This window comes from Taudactylus pleione, unplaced genomic scaffold (genome assembly GCF_031769625.1).
Source record: "Taudactylus pleione unplaced genomic scaffold, aTauple2 ptg000016l, whole genome shotgun sequence".
NCBI classification, from domain to species: domain Eukaryota; kingdom Metazoa; phylum Chordata; class Amphibia; order Anura; family Myobatrachidae; genus Taudactylus; species Taudactylus pleione.
Window position 1 is genome coordinate 17534069 of NW_028284418.1, and position 21193 is coordinate 17555261.

The 21193-nt window shown below is 33.4% G+C and overlaps 2 non-coding genes across 2 annotated transcripts; both read right to left on the bottom strand.

Annotated features, from left to right (window-relative positions):
• Nucleotides 1-2644: 2644 nt before the first annotated feature.
• TRNAL-UAG (transfer RNA leucine (anticodon UAG)) lies at nt 2645-2726 on the bottom strand. Its single transcript has one exon. It is a non-coding gene; the product is annotated as a tRNA-Leu (tRNA).
• A 10311-nt stretch (nt 2727-13037) lies between these two features.
• On the bottom strand, nt 13038-13119 carry TRNAL-UAG (transfer RNA leucine (anticodon UAG)). The gene has a single exon. It is a non-coding gene; the product is annotated as a tRNA-Leu (tRNA).
• Nucleotides 13120-21193: the final 8074 nt, after the last annotated feature.

Sequence of the window (21193 nt, forward strand, 5' to 3'; positions counted from 1 at the left end):
CAATGTTGAAGTACTATTCAAATGCCTAAAATAGACAGCTGTGAGATTAAAATCCACAAAGATAGGAAAGTTAGAGAAATTGGAATATAAATCCATCAATTTATACCAATGAGTCACGTTGCCAACATTTCCATCTCTAATTGTATGATAAGACCACTCAGTAATTAAATATTAGTTATGATATTACTTCTAATTACTTCATGCCAACTTAATTTTGTCTCATCTTTACACTTAGCAGATAACATTTTTAAAACATTTGGGAAGTCTCTTGTAACAATGATGAACTGTTGAGTAGCTATAGGAAACTTCCACCAACCAACTTCAGCTGGGTAATATCCTATCAAAAGGAAAAAAAGAATCACTTTGCCATCAATATCTGGCCTACTCTTTGTATAATAAAGATGGCAGTAGTGGGATTTGCACCCACGCCTCCAAAGAGACTGGAGCCTTAATCCAGCGCCTTAGACTGCTCGGCCATGCTACCACATGTGCATGTTGTTAGGGTATCTCACAGATCTAGAACATCAAAATTAAAGGGTTTTTTTGTTTTAAAGTATTAATTGAAAAGATGTCAGCAATGGTTAAAAGAAAGTTCATTATTAAACATAAAACCGATGAGAAATTCATACTTTTTATTGAATTGCATTTTGTTGATTTTCATTGAAATAACAAAAGAAATTGAGATGCATGAAGTAATAAAATATTAGTTCTGATAGGGCACATAATTACTTCTTGCAAAATTAAAATTTGAACTTCTTTTTTGTTAGCAGATATCATTATTTTAAAGGTTTGAGAAGACTGTTGCAACTATGATGAACTGTTTAGAACTTGGTGGCTAATGCAGGGTACTATCACCAACCTTTTTCAGTTGGTTAATATCTGATCAATCATCAATTCTTTGGAAAATAAGATTGGCAGCAGTGGGATTTGCACCCACGCCTCCGAAGAGACTGGAGCCTAAATCCAGTGCCTTAGACAGCTCGGCCATGCTACCACTGGCGCACATGGAGTTCTTATCTCACAGATCTTTCATATAATTAAGATTGCTGCAAATTAAATGTTTAATTTTGTTTTAAAGCGACTCTTGGAAAGAAGTGTCATGTTAAAAGTCTATGAAATGATAAACAATACGCTAATACAAGAATTCAATGAAAGGTAAAAACATCCATGTTTTACTTGGTAATATTTATGAGAACTGATTTTCTAATTTTCTCAGTTACTTTTTGTTTGTTTTAACTGACATATTCAAAAATTGAGATGCTTGCTAGATGCATAATGTAGATCACAGAGATATTCAAAGCCACTTTTTGAGAGCAACAATACATTTTAGATAGTTCTAAAAAAGGTTTGAGAAAACTATTAAAACCATGATAACTTGTTTTGAGCTACTGCATGTGACAGCTTATGGTGTGCTTCCATCAACCAAATTTAGCTTATTTTATACCTTATCTACTTTAGGAAAGCACTTTGATATATATCACTGGATCTTCTCCTTGGAGAATAAATATGGCAGCAGTGGGATTTGATTCCAGCAGCTTGAATAGCTCTGTCATCCTACAACCTGCTGTACACTTTAAAATATTTTAGCTCTCATATCTGGAATGTCATTCAAAACTTTACCCAAAGTCAGGAAAAGCTGAGTTAAAATGCAAAAGAAGCCAGGTACATTTAACAAGTAATGATTATATTTGTCTTCAGATTTCCTTCATTTAGTGCAACTAATGTATCCAAACAATGTTGAAGTACTATTCAAATGCCTAAAATAGACAGCTGTGAGATTAAAATCCAGAAAGATAGGAACGTTAGAGAAATCGGAATATAAATCCATCAATTTATACCAATTAGTCACGTTGCCAACATTTCCATCTCTAATTGTATGATAAGACCACTCAGTAATTAAATATTAGTTATGATATTACTTCTAATTACTTCATGCCAACTTAATTTTGTCTCATCTTTACTCTTAGCAGATAACATTTTTAAAACGTTTGGGAAGTCTCTTGTAACAATGATGAACTGTTGAGTAGCTATAGGAATCTTCCACCAACCAACTTCAGCTGGGTAATATCCTATCAAATGGAAAAAAAGAATCACTTTGCCATCAATAACTGGCCTACTCTTTGTATAATAAAGATGGCAGTAGTGGGATTTGCACCCACGCCTCCAAAGAGACTGGAGCCTTAATCCAGCGCCTTAGACGGCTCGGCCATGCTACCACATGTGCATGTTGTTAGGGTAGCTCACAGATCTAGAACATCAAAAATAAAGCGTTTTTTTGTTTTAAAGTATTAATTGAAAAGATGTCAGCAATGGTTAAAAGAAAGTTCATTATTAAACATAAAACCGATGAGAAATTCATACTTTTTATTGAATTGCATTTTGTTGATTTTCATTGAAATAACAAAAGAAATTGAGATGCATGAAGTAATAAAATATTAGTTCTGATAGGTCACATAATTACTTCTTGCAAAATTAAAATTTGAACTTCTTTTTTGTTAGCAGATATCATTATTTTAAAGGTTTGAGAAGACTGTTGCAACTATGATGAACTGTTTAGAACTTGGTGGCTAATGCAGGGTACTATCACCAACCTTTTTCAGTTGGTTAATATCTGATCAATCATCAATTCTTTTGAAAAAAATATTGGCAGCAGTGGGATTTGAACCCACACCTCCGAAGAGACTGGAGCCTAAATCCAGTGCCTTAGACCGCTCGGCCATGCTACCACTGGCACACATGGAGTTCTTATCTCACAGATCTTTCATATAATTAAGATTGCTGCAAATTAAATGTTTAATTTTGTTTTAAAGCGACACTTGGAAAGAAGTGTCATGTTAAAAGTCTATGAAATGATAAACAATACGCTAATACAAGAATTCAATGAAAGGTAAAAACATCCATGTTATACTTGGTAATATTGATGAGAACTGATTTTATTAATTTTCTCAGTTACTTTTTGTTTGTTTTAACTGACATATTCAAAAATTGAGATGCTTGCTAGATGCATAATGTAGATCGCAGAGATATTCAAAGCCACTTTTTGAGAGCAACAATACATTTTCAATAGTTCTAAAAAAGGTTTGAGAAAACTATTAAAACCATGATAACTTGTTTTGAGCTACTGCATGTGACAGCTTATGGTGTGCTTCCACCAACCAAATTTAGCTTCTTTTATACCTTATCTACTTTAGGAAAGCACTTTGATATATATCACTGGATTTTCTCCTTGGAGAATAAATATGGCAGCAGTGGGATTTGATACCAGCAGCTTGAAGAGCTCTGTAATCCTACAACCTGCTGTACACTTTCAAATATTTTAGCTCTCATATCTGGAATGTCATTCAAAACTTTACCCAAAGTCAGGAAAAGCTGAGATAAAATGCAAAAGAAGCCAGGTACATTTAACAAGTAATGATTATATTTGTCTTCAGATTTCCTTCATGTAGTGCAACTAATGTATCCAAATAACTTTGAAGTACTATTCAAATGCCTAAAATAGACAGCTGTGAGATTAAAATCCAGAAAGATAGGAAAGTTAGAGAAATCGGAATATAAATCCATCAATTTATACCAATGAGTCACGTTGCCAACATTTCCATCTCTAATTGTATGATAAGACCACTCAGTAATTAAATATTAGTTATGATATTACTTCTAATTACTTCATGCCAATTTAATTTTGGCTCATCTTTACTCTTAGCAGATAACATTTTTAAAACGTTTGGGAAGTCTCTTGTAACAATGATGAACTGTTGAATAGCTATAGGAATCTTCCACCAACCAACTTCAGCTGGGTAATATCCTATCTAATGGAAAAAAAGAATCAATTTGCCATCAATAACTGGCCTACTCTTTGTATAATAAAGATGGCAGTAGTGGGATTTGCACCCACGCCTCTGAAGAGATAGGAGCCTTAATCCATCGCCTTAGACTGCTCGGCCATGCTACCACATGTGCATGTTGTTAGGGTAGCTCACAGATCTAGAACATCAAAATTAAAGGGTTTTTTTGTTTTAAAGTATTAATTGAAAAGATGTCAGCAAAGGTTAAAAGAAAGTTCATTATTAAACATAAAACCGATGAGAAATTCATATTTTTTATTGAATTGCATTTTGTTTATTTTCATTGAAATAACAAAAGAAATTGAGATGCATGAAGTAATAAAATATTAGTTCTGATAGGGCACATAATTACTTCATGCAAAATTAAAATTTGAACATCTTTTTTGTTAGCAGATATCATTATTTTAAAGGTTTGAGAAGACTGTTGCAACTATGATGAACTGTTTAGAACTTGGTGGCTAATGCAGGGTACTATCACCAACCTTTTTCAGTTGGTTAATATCTGATCAATCATCAATTCTTTGGAAAATAAGATTGGCAGCAGTGCATTTTGAACCAACGCCACCGAAGAGACTGGAGCCTAAATCCAGTGCCTTAGACAGCTCGGCCATGCTACCACTGGCGCACATGGAGTTCTTATCTCACAGATCTTTCATATAATTAAGATTGCTGCAAATTAAATGTTTAATTTTGTTTTAAAGCGACACTTGGAAAGAAGTGTCTTGTTAAAAGTCTATGAAATGATAAACAATACGCTAATACAAGAATTCAATGAAAGGTAAAAACATCCATGTTTTACTTGGTAATATTTATGAGAACTGATTTTCTAATTTTCTCAGTTACTTTTTGTTTGTTTTAACTGACATATTCAAAAATTGAGATGCTTGCTAGATGCATAATGTAGATCGCAGAGATATTCAAAGCCACTTTTTGAGAGCAACAATACATTTTCGATAGTTCTAAAAAAGGCTTGAGAAAACTATTAAAACCATGATAACTTGTTTTGAGCTACTGCATGTGACAGCTTATGGTGTGCTTCCACCAACCAAATTTAGCTTCTTTTATACCTTATCTACTTTAGGAAAGCACTTTGATATATATCACTGGATCTTCTCCTTGGAGAATAAATATGGCAGCAGTGGGATTTGATTCCAGCAGCTTGAATAGCTCTGTCATCCTACAACCTGCTGTACACTTTAAAATATTTTAGCTCTCATATCTGGAATGTCATTCAAAACTTTACCCAAAGTCAGGAAAAGCTGAGATAAAATGCAAAAGAAGCCAGGTACATTTAACAAGTAATGATTATATTTGTCTTCAGATTTCCTTCATTTAGTGCAACTGATGTATCCAAACAATGTTGAAGTACTATTCAAATGCCTAAAATAGACAGCTGTGAGATTAAAATCCAGAAAGATAGGAACGTTAGAGAAATCGGAATATAAATCCATCAATTTATACCAATGAGTCACGTTGCCAACATTTCCATCTCTAATTGTATGATAAGACCACTCAGTAATTAAATATTAGTTATGATATTACTTCTAATTACTTCATGCCAATTTAATTTTGGCTCATCTTTACTCTTAGCAGATAACATTTTTAAAACGTTTGGGAAGTCTCTTGTAACAATGATGAACTGTTGAATAGCTATAGGAATCTTCCACCAACCAACTTCAGCTGGGTAATATCCTATCTAATGGAAAAAAAGAATCAATTTGCCATCAATAACTGGCCTACTCTTTGTATAATAAAGATGGCAGTAGTGGGATTTGCACCCACGCCTCTGAAGAGATAGGAGCCTTAATCCATCGCCTTAGACTGCTCGGCCATGCTACCACATGTGCATGTTGTTAGGGTAGCTCACAGATCTAGAACATCAAAATTAAAGGGTTTTTTTGTTTTAAAGTATTAATTGAAAAGATGTCAGCAAAGGTTAAAAGAAAGTTCATTATTAAACATAAAACCGATGAGAAATTCATATTTTTTATTGAATTGCATTTTGTTTATTTTCATTGAAATAACAAAAGAAATTGAGATGCATGAAGTAATAAAATATTAGTTCTGATAGGGCACATAATTACTTCATGCAAAATTAAAATTTGAACATCTTTTTTGTTAGCAGATATCATTATTTTAAAGGTTTGAGAAGACTGTTGCAACTATGATGAACTGTTTAGAACTTGGTGGCTAATGCAGGGTACTATCACCAACCTTTTTCAGTTGGTTAATATCTGATCAATCATCAATTCTTTGGAAAATAAGATTGGCAGCAGTGCATTTTGAACCAACGCCACCGAAGAGACTGGAGCCTAAATCCAGTGCCTTAGACAGCTCGGCCATGCTACCACTGGCGCACATGGAGTTCTTATCTCACAGATCTTTCATATAATTAAGATTGCTGCAAATTAAATGTTTAATTTTGTTTTAAAGCGACACTTGGAAAGAAGTGTCTTGTTAAAAGTCTATGAAATGATAAACAATACGCTAATACAAGAATTCAATGAAAGGTAAAAACATCCATGTTTTACTTGGTAATATTGATGAGAACTGATTTTCTAATTTTCTCAGTTACTTTTTGTTTGTTTTAACTGACATATTCAAAAATTGAGATGCTTGCTAGATGCATAATGTAGATCGCAGAGATATTCAAAGCCACTTTTTGAGAGCAACAATACATTTTCGATAGTTCTAAAAAAGGCTTGAGAAAACTATTAAAACCATGATAACTTGTTTTGAGCTACTGCATGTGACAGCTTATGGTGTGCTTCCACCAACCAAATTTAGCTTCTTTTATACCTTATCTACTTTAGGAAAGCACTTTGATATATATCACTGGATCTTCTCCTTGGAGAATAAATATGGCAGCAGTGGGATTTGATTCCAGCAGCTTGAATAGCTCTGTCATCCTACAACCTGCTGTACACTTTAAAATATTTTAGCTCTCATATCTGGAATGTCATTCAAAACTTTACCCAAAGTCAGGAAAAGCTGAGATAAAATGCAAAAGAAGCCAGGTACATTTAACAAGTAATGATTATATTTGTCTTCAGATTTCCTTCATTTAGTGCAACTGATGTATCCAAACAATGTTGAAGTACTATTCAAATGCCTAAAATAGACAGCTGTGAGATTAAAATCCAGAAAGATAGGAACGTTAGAGAAATCGGAATATAAATCCATCAATTTATACCAATGAGTCACGTTGCCAACATTTCCATCTCTAATTGTATGATAAGACCACTCAGTAATTAAATATTAGTTATGATATTACTTCTAATTACTTCATGCCAACTTAATTTTGTCTCATCTTTACTCTTAGCAGATAACATTTTTAAAACGTTTGGGAAGTCTCTTGTAACAATGATGAACTGTTGAGTAGCTATAGGAATCTTCCACCAACCAACTTCAGCTGGGTAATATCCTATCTAATGGAAAAAAAGAATCAATTTGCCATCAATAACTGGCCTACTCTTTGTATAATAAAGATGGCAGTAGTGGGATTTGCACCCACGCCTCTGAAGAGACAGGAGCCTTAATCCAGCGCCTTAGACTGCTCGGCCATGCTACCACATGTGCATGTTGTTAGGGTAGCTCACAGATCTAGAACATCAAAATTAAAGGGTTTTTTTGTTTTAAAGTATTAATTGAAAAGATGTCAGCAAAGGTTAAAAGAAAGTTCATTATTAAACATAAAACCGATGAGAAATTCATATTTTTTATTGAATTGCATTTTGTTTATTTTCATTGAAATAACAAAAGAAATTGAGATGCATGAAGTAATAAAATATTAGTTCTGATAGGGCACATAATTACTTCATGCAAAATTAAAATTTGAACATCTTTTTTGTTAGCAGATATCATTATTTTAAAGGTTTGAGAAGACTGTTGCAACTATGATGAACTGTTTAGAACTTGGTGGCTAATGCAGGGTACTATCACCAACCTTTTTCAGTTGGTTAATATCTGATCAATCATCAATTCTTTGGAAAATAAGATTGGCAGCAGTGCATTTTGAACCAACGCCACCGAAGAGACTGGAGCCTAAATCCAGTGCCTTAGACAGCTCGGCCATGCTACCACTGGCGCACATGGAGTTCTTATCTCACAGATCTTTCATATAATTAAGATTGCTGCAAATTAAATGTTTAATTTTGTTTTAAAGCGACACTTGGAAAGAAGTGTCTTGTTAAAAGTCTATGAAATGATAAACAATACGCTAATACAAGAATTCAATGAAAGGTAAAAACATCCATGTTTTACTTGGTAATATTTATGAGAACTGATTTTCTAATTTTCTCAGTTACTTTTTGTTTGTTTTAACTGACATATTCAAAAATTGAGATGCTTGCTAGATGCATAATGTAGATCGCAGAGATATTCAAAGCCACTTTTTGAGAGCAACAATACATTTTCGATAGTTCTAAAAAAGGCTTGAGAAAACTATTAAAACCATGATAACTTGTTTTGAGCTACTGCATGTGACAGCTTATGGTGTGCTTCCACCAACCAAATTTAGCTTCTTTTATACCTTATCTACTTTAGGAAAGCACTTTGATATATATCACTGGATCTTCTCCTTGGAGAATAAATATGGCAGCAGTGGGATTTGATTCCAGCAGCTTGAATAGCTCTGTCATCCTACAACCTGCTGTACACTTTAAAATATTTTAGCTCTCATATCTGGAATGTCATTCAAAACTTTACCCAAAGTCAGGAAAAGCTGAGATAAAATGCAAAAGAAGCCAGGTACATTTAACAAGTAATGATTATATTTGTCTTCAGATTTCCTTCATTTAGTGCAACTGATGTATCCAAACAATGTTGAAGTACTATTCAAATGCCTAAAATAGACAGCTGTGAGATTAAAATCCAGAAAGATAGGAACGTTAGAGAAATCGGAATATAAATCCATCAATTTATACCAATGAGTCACGTTGCCAACATTTCCATCTCTAATTGTATGATAAGACCACTCAGTAATTAAATATTAGTTATGATATTACTTCTAATTACTTCATGCCAACTTAATTTTGTCTCATCTTTACTCTTAGCAGATAACATTTTTAAAACATTTGGGAAGTCTCTTGTAACAATGATGAACTGTTGAGTAGCTATAGGAAACTTCCACCAACCAACTTCAGCTGGGTAATATCCTATCAAAAGGAAAAAAAGAATCACTTTGCCATCAATAACTGGCCTACTCTTTGTATAATAAAGATGGCAGTAGTGGGATTTGCACCCACGCCTCCAAAGAGACTGGAGCCTTAATTCAGCGCCTTAGACTGCTCGGCCATGCTACCACATGTGCATGTTGTTAGGGTATCTCACAGATCTAGAACATCAAAATTAAAGGGTTTTTTTGTTTTAAAGTATTAATTGAAAAGATGTCAGCAATGGTTAAAAGAAAGTTCATTATTAAACATAAAACCGATGAGAAATTCATACTTTTTATTGAATTGCATTTTGTTGATTTTCATTGAAATAACAAAAGAAATTGAGATGCATGAAGTAATAAAATATTAGTTCTGATAGGGCACATAATTACTTCTTGCAAAATTAAAATTTGAACTTCTTTTTTGTTAGCAGATATCATTATTTTAAAGGTTTGAGAAGACTGTTGCAACTATGATGAACTGTTTAGAACTTGGTGGCTAATGCAGGGTACTATCACCAACCTTTTTCAGTTGGTTAATATCTGATCAATCATCAATTCTTTGGAAAATAAGATTGGCAGCAGTGGGATTTGCACCCACGCCTCCGAAGAGACTGGAGCCTAAATCCAGTGCCTTAGACAGCTCGGCCATGCTACCACTGGCGCACATGGAGTTCTTATCTCACAGATCTTTCATATAATTAAGATTGCTGCAAATTAAATGTTTAATTTTGTTTTATAGCGACTCTTGGAAAGAAGTGTCATGTTAAAAGTCTATGAAATGATAAAAAATACGCTAATACAAGAATTCAATGAAAGGTAAAAACATCCATGTTTTACTTGGTAATATTGATGAGAACTGATTTTCTAATTTTCTCAGTTACTTTTTGTTTGTTTTAACTGACATATTCAAAAATTGAGATGCTTGCTAGATGCATAATGTAGATCGCAGAGATATTCAAAGCCACTTTTTGAGAGCAACAATACATTTTCAATAGTTCTAAAAAAGGTTTGAGAAAACTATTAAAACCATGATAACTTGTTTTGAGCTACTGCATGTGACAGCTTATGGTGTGCTTCCATCAACCAAATTTAGCTTATTTTATACCTTATCTACTTTAGGAAAGCACTTTGATATATGTCACTGGATCTTCTCCTTGGAGAATAAATATGGCAGCAGTGGGATTTGATTCCAGCAGCTTGAATAGCTCTGTCATCCTACAACCTGCTGTACACTTTAAAATATTTTAGCTCTCATATCTGGAATGTCATTCAAAACTTTACCCAAAGTCAGGAAAAGCTGAGTTAAAATGCAAAAGAAGCCAGGTACATTTAACAAGTAATGATTATATTTGTCTTCAGATTTCCTTCATTTAGTGCAACTGATGTATCCAAACAATGTTGAAGTACTATTCAAATGCCTAAAATAGACAGCTGTGAGATTAAAATCCAGAAAGATAGGAACATTAGAGAAATCGGAATATAAATCCATCAATTTATACCAATGAGTCACGATGCCAACATTTCCATCTCTAATTGTATGATAAGACCACTCAGTAATGAAAGATTAGTTATGATATTACTTCTAATTACTTCATGCCAACTTAATTTTGTCTCATCTTTACTCTTAGCAGATAACATTTTTAAAACGTTTGGGAAGTTTCTTGTAACAATGATGAACTGTTGAGTAGCTATAGGAATCTTCCACCAACCAACTTCAGCTGGGTAATATCCTATCAAATGGAAAAAAAGAATCACTTTGCCATCAATAACTGGCCTACTCTTTGTATAATAAAGATGGCAGTAGTGGGATTTGCACCCACGCCTCCAAAGAGACTGGAGCCTTAATCCAGCGCCTTAGACGGCTCGGCCATGCTACCACATGTGCATGTTGTTAGGGTAGCTCACAGATCTAGAACATCAAAAATAAAGCGTTTTTTTGTTTTAAAGTATTAATTGAAAAGATGTCAGCAATGGTTAAAAGAAAGTTCATTATTAAACATAAAACCGATGAGAAATTCATACTTTTTATTGAATTGCATTTTGTTGATTTTCATTGAAATAACAAAAGAAATTGAGATGCATGAAGTAATAAAATATTAGTTCTGATAGGGCACATAATTACTTCATGCAAAATTAAAATTTGAACATCTTTTTTGTTAGCAGATATCATTATTTTAAAGGTTTGAGAAGACTGTTGCAACTATGATGAACTGTTTAGAACTTGGTGGCTAATGCAGGGTACTATCACCAACCTTTTTCAGTTGGTTAATATCTGATCAATCATCAATTCTTTGGAAAATAAGATTGGCAGCAGTGCATTTTGAACCAACGCCACCGAAGAGACTGGAGCCTAAATCCAGTGCCTTAGACAGCTCGGCCATGCTACCACTGGCGCACATGGAGTTCTTATCTCACAGATCTTTCATATAATTAAGATTGCTGCAAATTAAATGTTTAATTTTGTTTTATAGCGACTCTTGGAAAGAAGTGTCATGTTAAAAGTCTATGAAATGATAAAAAATACGCTAATACAAGAATTCAATGAAAGGTAAAAACATCCATGTTTTACTTGGTAATATTGATGAGAACTGATTTTCTAATTTTCTCAGTTACTTTTTGTTTGTTTTAACTGACATATTCAAAAATTGAGATGCTTGCTAGATGCATAATGTAGATCACAGAGATATTCAAAGCCACTTTTTGAGAGCAACAATACATTTTAGATAGTTCTAAAAAAGGTTTGAGAAACCTATTAAAACCATTATAACTTGTTTTGAGCTACTGCATGTGACAGCTTATGGTGTGCTTCCATCAACCAAATTTAGCTTATTTTATACCTTATCTACTTTAGGAAAGCACTTTGATATATATCACTGGATCTTCTCCTTGGAGAATAAATATGGCAGCAGTGGGATTTGATTCCAGCAGCTTGAATAGCTCTGTCATCCTACAACCTGCTGTACACTTTAAAATATTTTAGCTCTCATATCTGGAATGTCATTCAAAACTTTACCCAAAGTCAGGAAAAGCTGAGTTAAAATGCAAAAGAAGCCAGGTACATTTAACAAGTAATGATTATATTTGTCTTCAGATTTCCTTCATTTAGTGCAACTGATGTATCCAAACAATGTTGAAGTACTATTCAAATGCCTAAAATAGACAGCTGTGAGATTAAAATCCAGAAAGATAGGAACATTAGAGAAATCGGAATATAAATCCATCAATTTATACCAATGAGTCACGATGCCAACATTTCCATCTCTAATTGTATGATAAGACCACTCAGTAATGAAAGATTAGTTATGATATTACTTCTAATTACTTCATGCCAACTTAATTTTGTCTCATCTTTACTCTTAGCAGATAACATTTTTAAAACGTTTGGGAAGTCTCTTGTAACAATGATGAACTGTTGAGTAGCTATAGGAATCTTCCACCAACCAACTTCAGCTGGGTAATATCCTATCTAATGGAAAAAAAGAATCAATTTGCCATCAATAACTGGCCTACTCTTTGTATAATAAAGATGGCAGTAGTGGGATTTGCACCCACGCCTCTGAAGAGACAGGAGCCTTAATCCAGCGCCTTAGACTGCTCGGCCATGCTACCACATGTGCATGTTGTTAGGGTAGCTCACAGATCTAGAACATCAAAATTAAAGGGTTTTTTTGTTTTAAAGTATTAATTGAAAAGATGTCAGCAAAGGTTAAAAGAAAGTTCATTATTAAACATAAAACCGATGAGAAATTCATATTTTTTATTGAATTGCATTTTGTTGATTTTCATTGAAATAACAAAAGAAATTGAGATGCATGAAGTAATAAAATATTAGTTCTGATAGGTCACATAATTACTTCTTGCAAAATTAAAATTTGAACTTCTTTTATGTTAGCAGATATCATTATTTTAAAGGTTTGAGAAGACTGTTGCAACTATGATGAACTATTTAGAACTTGGTGGCTAATGCAGGGTACTATCACCAACCTTTTTCAGTTGGTTAATATCTGATCAATCATCAATTATTTTGAAAATAAGATTGGCAGCAGTGGGATTTGAACCCACACCTCCGAAGAGACTGGAGCCTAAATCCAGTGCCTTAGACCGCTCGGCCATGCTACCACTGGCACACATGGAGTTCTTATCTCACAGATCTTTCATATAATTAAGATTGCTGCAAATTAAATGTTTAATTTTGTTTTAAAGCGACTCTTGGAAAGAAGTGTCATGTTAAAAGTCTATGAAATGATAAACAATACGCTAATACAAGAATTCAATGAAAGGTAAAAACATCCATGTTATACTTGGTAATATTGATGAGAAGTGATTTTATTAATTTTCTCAGTTACTTTTTGTTTGTTTTAACTGACATATTCAAAAATTGAGATGCTTGCTAGATGCATAATGTAGATCGCAGAGATATTCAAAGCCACTTTTTGAGAGCAACAATACATTTTCGATAGTTCTAAAAAAGGTTTGAGAAAACTATTAAAACCATGATAACTTGTTTTGAGCTACTGCATGTGACAGCTTATGGTGTGCTTCCACCAACCAAATTTAGCTTCTTTTATACCTTATCTACTTTAGGAAAGCACTTTGATATATATCACTGGATTTTCTCCTTGGAGAATAAATATGGCAGCAGTGGGATTTGATACCAGCAGCTTGAAGAGCTCTGTAATCCTACAACCTGCTGTACACTTTCAAATATTTTAGCTCTCATATCTGGAATGTCATTCAAAACTTTACCCAAAGTCAGGAAAAGCTGAGATAAAATGCAAAAGAAGCCAGGTACATTTAACAAGTAATGATTATATTTGTCTTCAGATTTCCTTCATTTAGTGCAACTAATGTATCCAAATAACTTTGAAGTACTATTCAAATGCCTAAAATAGACAGCTGTGAGATTAAAATCCAGAAAGATAGGAAAGTTAGAGAAATCAGAATATAAATCCATCAATTTATACCAATGAGTCACGTTGCCAACATTTCCATCTCTAATTGTATGATAAGACCACTCAGTAATTAAATATTAGTTATGATATTACTTCTAATTACTTCATGCCAATTTAATTTTGGCTCATCTTTACTCTTAGCAGATAACATTTTTAAAACGTTTGGGAAGTCTCTTGTAACAATGATGAACTGTTGAATAGCTATAGGAATCTTCCACCAACCAACTTCAGCTGGGTAATATCCTATCTAATGGAAAAAAAGAATCAATTTGCCATCAATAACTGGCCTACTCTTTGTATAATAAAGATGGCAGTAGTGGGATTTGCACCCACGCCTCTGAAGAGATAGGAGCCTTAATCCATCGCCTTAGACTGCTCGGCCATGCTACCACATGTGCATGTTGTTAGGGTAGCTCACAGATCTAGAACATCAAAATTAAAGGGTTTTTTTGTTTTAAAGTATTAATTGAAAAGATGTCAGCAAAGGTTAAAAGAAAGTTCATTATTAAACATAAAACCGATGAGAAAATCATATTTTTTATTGAATTGCATTTTGTTTATTTTCATTGAAATAACAAAAGAAATTGAGATGCATGAAGTAATAAAATATTAGTTCTGATAGGGCACATAATTACTTCATGCAAAATTAAAATTTGAACATCTTTTTTGTTAGCAGATATCATTATTTTAAAGGTTTGAGAAGACTGTTGCAACTATGATGAACTGTTTAGAACTTGGTGGCTAATGCAGGGTACTATCACCAACCTTTTTCAGTTGGTTAATATCTGATCAATCATCAATTCTTTGGAAAATAAGATTGGCAGCAGTGCATTTTGAACCAACGCCACCGAAGAGACTGGAGCCTAAATCCAGTGCCTTAGACAGCTCGGCCATGCTACCACTGGCGCACATGGAGTTCTTATCTCACAGATCTTTCATATAATTAAGATTGCTGCAAATTAAATGTTTAATTTTGTTTTAAAGCGACACTTGGAAAGAAGTGTCTTGTTAAAAGTCTATGAAATGATAAACAATACGCTAATACAAGAATTCAATGAAAGGTAAAAACATCCATGTTTTACTTGGTAATATTTATGAGAACTGATTTTCTAATTTTCTCTGTTACTTTTTGTTTGTTTTAACTGACATATTCAAAAATTGAGATGCTTGCTAGATGCATAATGTAGATCGCAGAGATATTCAAAGCCACTTTTTGAGAGCAACAATACATTTTCGATAGTTCTAAAAAAGGCTTGAGAAAACTATTAAAACCATGATAACTTGTTTTGAGCTACTGCATGTGACAGCTTATGGTGTGCTTCCACCAACCAAATTTAGCTTCTTTTATACCTTATCTACTTTAGGAAAGCACTTTGATATATATCACTGGATCTTCTCCTTGGAGAATAAATATGGCAGCAGTGGGATTTGATTCCAGCAGCTTGAATAGCTCTGTCATCCTACAACCTGCTGTACACTTTAAAATATTTTAGCTCTCATATCTGGAATGTCATTCAAAACTTTACCCAAAGTCAGGAAAAGCTGAGATAAAATGCAAAAGAAGCCAGGTACATTTAACAAGTAATGATTATATTTGTCTTCAGATTTCCTTCATTTAGTGCAACTGATGTATCCAAACAATGTTGAAGTACTATTCAAATGCCTAAAATAGACAGCTGTGAGATTAAAATCCAGAAAGATAGGAACGTTAGAGAAATCGGAATATAAATCCATCAATTTATACCAATGAGTCACGTTGCCAACATTTCCATCTCTAATTGTATGATAAGACCACTCAGTAATTAAATATTAGTTATGATATTACTTCTAATTACTTCATGCCAACTTAATTTTGTCTCATCTTTACTCTTAGCAGATAACATTTTTAAAACGTTTGGGAAGTATCTTGTAACAATGATGAACTGTTGAGTAGCTATAGGAATCTTCCACCAACCAACTTCAGCTGGGTAATATCCTATCTAATGGAAAAAAATAATCAATTTGCCATCAATAACTGGCCTACTCTTTGTATAATAAAGATGGCAGTAGTGGGATTTGCACCCACGCCTCTGAAGAGACAGGAGCCTTAATCCAGCGCCTTAGACTGCTCGGCCATGCTACCACATGTGCATGTTGTTAGGGTAGCTCACAGATCTAGAACATCAAAATTAAAGGGTTTTTTTGTTTTAAAGTATTAATTGAAAAGATGTCAGCAAAGGTTAAAAGAAAGTTCATTATTAAACATAAAACCGATGAGAAATTCATATTTTTTATTGAATTGCATTTTGTTTATTTTCATTGAAATAACAAAAGAAATTGAGATGCATGAAGTAATAAAATATTAGTTCTGATAGGGCACATAATTACTTCATGCAAAATTAAAATTTGAACATCTTTTTTGTTAGCAGATATCATTATTTTAAAGGTTTGAGAAGACTGTTGCAACTATGATGAACTGTTTAGAACTTGGTGGCTAATGCAGGGTACTATCACCAACCTTTTTCAGTTGGTTAATATCTGATCAATCATCAATTCTTTGGAAAATAAGATTGGAAGCAGTGCGTTTTGAACCCACGCCACCGAAGAGACTGGAGCCTAAATCCAGTGCCTTAGACAGCTCGGCCATGCTACCACTGGCGCACATGGAGTTCTTATCTCACAGATCTTTCATATAATTAAGATTGCTGCAAATTAAATGTTTAATTTTGTTTTAAAGCGACACTTGGAAAGAAGTGTCATGTTAAAAGTCTATGAAATGATAAACAATACGCTAATACAAGAATTCAATGAAAGGTAAAAACATCAATGTTTTACTTGGTAATATTTATGAGAACTGATTTTCTAATTTTCTCAGTTACTTTTTGTTTGTTTTAACTGACATATTCAAAAATTGAGATGCTTGCTAGATGCATAATGTAGATCGCAGAGATATTCAAAGCCACTTTTTGAGAGCAACAATACATTTTCGATAGTTCTAAAAAAGGTTTGAGAAAACTATTAAAACCATGATAACTTGTTTTGAGCTACTGCATGTGACAGCTTATGGTGTGCTTCCATCAACCAAATTTAGCTTCTTTTATACCTTATCTACTTTAGGAAAGCACTTTGATATATATCACTGGATCTTCTCCTTGGAGAATAAATATGGCAGCAGTGGGATTTGATTCCAGCAGCTTGAATAGCTCTGTCATCCTACAACCTGCTGTACACTTTAAAATATTTTAGCTCTCATATCTGGAATGTCATTCAAAACTTTACCCAAAGTCAGGAAAAGCTGAGATAAAATGCAAAAGAAGCCAGGTACATTTAACAAGTAATGATTATATTTGTCTTCAGATTTCCTTCATTTAGTGCAACTGATGTATCCAAACAATGTTGAAGTACTATTCAAATGCCTAAAATAGACAGCTGTGAGATTAAAATCCACAAAGATAGGAAAGTTAGAGAAATTGGAATATAAATCCATCAATTTATACCAATGAGTCACGTTGCCAACATTTCCATCTCTAATTGTATGATAAGACCACTCAGTAATTAAATATTAGTTATGATATTACTTCTAATTACTTCATGCCAACTTAATTTTGTCTCATCTTTACACTTAGCAGATAACATTTTTAAAACATTTGGGAAGTCTCTTGTAACAATGATGAACTGTTGAGTAGCTATAGGAAACTTCCACCAACCAACTTCAGCTGGGTAATATCCTATCAAAAGGAAAAAAAGAATCACTTTGCCATCAATAACTGGCCTACTCTTTGTATAATAAAGATGGCAGTAGTGGGATTTGCACCCACGCCTCCAAAGAGACTGGAGCCTTAATCCAGCGCCTTAGACTGCTCGGCCATGCTACCACATGTGCATGTTGTTAGGGTATCTCACAGATCTAGAACATCAAAATTAAAGGTTTTTTTGTTTTAAAGTATTAATTGAAAAGATGTCAGCAATGGTTAAAAGAAAGTTCATTATTAAACATAAAACCGATGAGAAATTCATACTTTTTATTGAATTGCATTTTGTTGATTTTCATTGAAATAACAAAAGAAATTGAGATGCATGAAGTAATAAAATATTAGTTCTGATAGGGCACATAATTACTTCTTGCAAAATTAAAATTTGAACTTCTTTTTTGTTAGTAGATATCATTATTTTAAAGGTTTGAGAAGACTGTTGCAACTATGATGAACTGTTTAGAACTTGGTGGCTAATGCAGGGTACTATCACCAACCTTTTTCAGTTGGTTAATATCTGATCAATCATCAATTATTTTGAAAATAAGATTGGCCGCAGTGGGATTTGCACCCACGCCTCCGAAGAGACTGGAGCCTAAATCCAGTGCCTTAGACAGCTCGGCCATGCTACCACTGGCGCACATGGAGTTCTTATCTCACAGATATTTCATATAATTAAGATTGCTGCAAATTAAATGTTTAATTTTGTTTTATAGCGACTCTTGGAAAGAAGTGTCATGTTAAAAGTCTATGAAATGATAAACAATACGCTAATACAAGAATTCAATGAAAGGTAAAAACATCCATGTTTTACTTGGTAATATTGATGAGAACTGATTTTCTAATTTTCTCAGTTACTTTTTGTTTGTTTTAACTGACATATTCAAAAATTGAGATGCTTGCTAGATGCATAATGTAGATCACAGAGATATTCAAAGCCACTTTTTGAGAGCAACAATACATTTTAGATAGTTCTAAAAAAGGTTTGAGAAAGCTATTAAAACCATGATAACTTGTTTTGAGCTACTGCATGTGACAGCTTATGGTGTGCTTCCATCAACCAAATTTAGCTTATTTTATACCTTATCTACTTTAGGAAAGCACTTTGATATATATCACTGGATCTTCTCCTTGGAGAATAAATATGGCAGCAGTGGGATTTGATTCCAGCAGCTTGAATAGCTCTGTCATCCTACAACCTGCTGTACACTTTAAAATATTTTAGCTCTCATATCTGGAATGTCATTCAAAACTTTACCCAAAGTCAGGAAAAGCTGAGTTAAAATGCAAAAGAAGCCAGGTACATTTAACAAGTAATGATTATATTTGTCTTCAGATTTCCTTCATTTAGTGCAACTGATGTATCCAAACAATGTTGAAGTACTATTCAAATGCCTAAAATAGACAGCTGTGAGATTAAAATCCAGAAAGATAGGAAAGATAGAGAAATCGGAATATAAATCCATCAATTTATACCAATGAGTCACGTTGCCAACATTTCCATCTCTAATTGTATGATAAGACCACTCAGTAATTAAATATTAGTTATGATATTACTTCTAATTACTTCATGCCAACTTAATTTTGTCTCATCTTTACTCTTAGCAGATAACATTTTTAAAACGTTTGGGAAGTCTCTTGTAACAATGATGAACTGTTGAGTAGCTATAGGAATCTTCCACCAACCAACTTCAGCTGGGTAATATCCTATCAAATGGAAAAAAAGAATCACTTTGCCATCAATAACTGGCCTACTCTTTGTATAATAAAGATGGCAGTAGTGGGATTTGCACCCACGCCTCTGAAGAGACAGGAGCCTTAATCCAGCGCCTTAGACTGCTCGGCCATGCTACCACATGTGCATGTTGTTAGGGTAGCTCACAGATCTAGAACATCAAAATTAAAGGGTTTTTTTGTTTTAAAGTATTAATTGAAAAGATGTCAGCAAAGGTTAAAAGAAAGTTCATTATTAAACATAAAACCGATGAGAAATTCATATTTTTTATTGAATTGCATTTTGTTGATTTTCATTGAAATAACAAAAGAAATTGAGATGCATGAAGTAATAAAATATTAGTTCTGATAGGGCACATAATTACTTCATGCAAAATTAAAATTTGAACATCTTTTTTGTTAGCAGATATCATTATTTTAAAGGTTTGAGAAGACTGTTGCAACTATGATGAACTGTTTAGAACTTGGTGGCTAATGCAGGGTACTATCACCAACCTTTTTCAGTTGGTTAATATCTGATCAATCATCAATTCTTTGGAAAATAAGATTGGCAGCAGTGCGTTTTGAACCCACGCCACCGAAGAGACTGGAGCCTAAATCCAGTGCCTTAGACAGCTCGGCCATGCTACCACTGGCGCACATGGAGTTCTTATCTCACAGATCTTTCATATAATTAAGATTGCTGCAAATTAAATGTTTAATTTTGTTTTAAAGCGACACTTGGAAAGAAGTGTCATGTTAAAAGTCTATGAAATGATAAACAATACGCTAATACAAGAATTCAATGAAAGGTAAAAACATCAATGTTTTACTTGGTAATATTTATGAGAACTGATTTTCTAATTTTCTCAGTTACTTTTTGTTTGTTTTAACTGACATATTCAAAAATTGAGATGCTTGCTAGATGCATAATGTAGATCGCAGAGATATTCAAAGCCACTTTTTGAGAGCAACAATACATTTTCGATAGTTCTAAAAAAGGTTTGAGAAAACTATTAAAACCATGATAACTTGTTTTGAGCTACTGCATGTGACAGCTTATGGTGTGCTTCCATCAGCCAAATTTAGCTTCTTTTATACCTTATCTACTTTAGGAAAGCACTTTGATATATATCACTGGATCTTCTCCTTGGAGAATAAATATGGCAGCAGTGGGATTTGATTCCAGCAGCTTGAATAGCTCTGTCATCCTACAACCTGCTGTACACTTTAAAATATTTTAGCTCTCATATCTGGAATGTCATTCAAAACTTTACCCAAAGTCAGGAAAAGCTGAGATAAAATGCAAAAGAAGCCAGGTACATTTAACAAGTAATGATTATATTTGTCTTCAGATTTCCTTCATTTAGTGCAACTGATGTATCCAAACAATGTTGAAGTACTATTCAAATGCCTAAAATAGACAGCTGTGAGATTAAAATCCACAAAGATAGGAAAGTTAGAGAAATTGGAATATAAATCCATCAATTTATACCAATGAGTCACGTTGCCAACATTTCCATCTCTAATTGTATGATAAGACCACTCAGTAATTAAATATTAGTTATGATATTAATTCTAATTACTTCATGCCAACTTAATTTTGTCTCATCTTTACACTTAGCAGATAACATTTTTAAAACATTTGGGAAGTCTCTTGTTACAATGATGAACTGTTTAGTAGCTATAGTAAACTTCCACCAACCAACTTCAGCTGGGTAATATCCTATCAAAAGGAAAAAAAGAATCACTTTGCCATCAATAACTGGCCTACTCTTTGTATAATAAAGATGGCAG